We start from the raw sequence: 819 nt of genomic DNA on the forward strand, positions 1-819 counted from the left end.
ATCATACAGATGTAGAAAAAGGTGGGAAAAGTTCAGGACTCATTTTTATTGCATTCGTACGAAGGCAAAGCCCTAACGCTAGATTAGCCAGTGATAGGGAGACAGGAAAAAAAAGGAGACAATTAGGGAAGACTGGATGTTGGAAGGATGTAAGAAGTAGGGGTGATTGGAGGGAGAAAAGGGAGGAAGGCTGCTCAATAAAGGAAAGGAAAGGAGAGAGGAGGTGGGAGTGGGAGGCAAAGCAGAAAAGGGAGGCGGGGGGGCGAAAACCCAGGAGAGAGGGCGACAGGAGAGGAGAGAGGGAAGTGAGACTGCCTTAGTTCTGGGAGGAGAGGGAGTGGATAGGCAGGGAGGGGTGCAAGGCGGGACGGGAGCTGCCTTGTTTTGTGCCAGCTACAGGAGGGGGTGAGGCGGAGTCTCCCCGACGGATTCGCGTGCTGCCAGCCTGGGAGAGGCTGGTTACTCCCCGAGGAGGAGCAGCGGCAAACAAGAGGCTCTTAACCCCGAAAGTCAGCCTCCCTCCTCTCTGCGCTGAGCAACTGGGGTGGCAGAACAACTTTGCTTTGGGGAGGCACGGAATCTGATCTCGCCCAGGAAGGCCAATGAGGTGTGTTGGGAGAAATGGGGGTGGTGGTGATCTTTCTCACTCACAGTCCTCTTTCCCTTCTCTCCTCCCCCGCTATTTCTTTCGCTCCCCAGACCTTTTAATCCCTAAAGCATTGCTCTCTCAAGAGAGGGGACTGGGTGGCGATGTGGCTCAGCATTGGAAAGGGTGTGTGTGTGTGTGTGTGTGTGTGTGTGTGTGTGTGTGTGTGTGTG

The 819-nt window shown here is 54.5% G+C and overlaps 1 protein-coding gene across 3 annotated transcripts in view; it reads left to right on the top strand.

Moving 5' to 3' along the window:
* The first annotated feature begins 425 nt into the window (after window positions 1-425).
* The window catches only part of CHL1 (cell adhesion molecule L1 like), a 279234-nt gene continuing 278840 nt past the window's right edge, over window positions 426-819 (top strand). For all 3 annotated transcript variants that reach the window (XM_027863960.1, XM_027863965.1, XM_027863963.1), the window contains exon 1: window positions 426-607. The gene's annotated coding sequence lies outside the window, so the exon portion shown is untranslated. The remainder of the gene's footprint in view (window positions 608-819) is intronic.

Source organism: Vombatus ursinus, unplaced genomic scaffold (genome assembly GCF_900497805.2).
Source record: "Vombatus ursinus unplaced genomic scaffold, bare-nosed wombat genome assembly UNPS02014773.1, whole genome shotgun sequence".
Lineage (NCBI taxonomy): Eukaryota > Metazoa > Chordata > Mammalia > Diprotodontia > Vombatidae > Vombatus > Vombatus ursinus.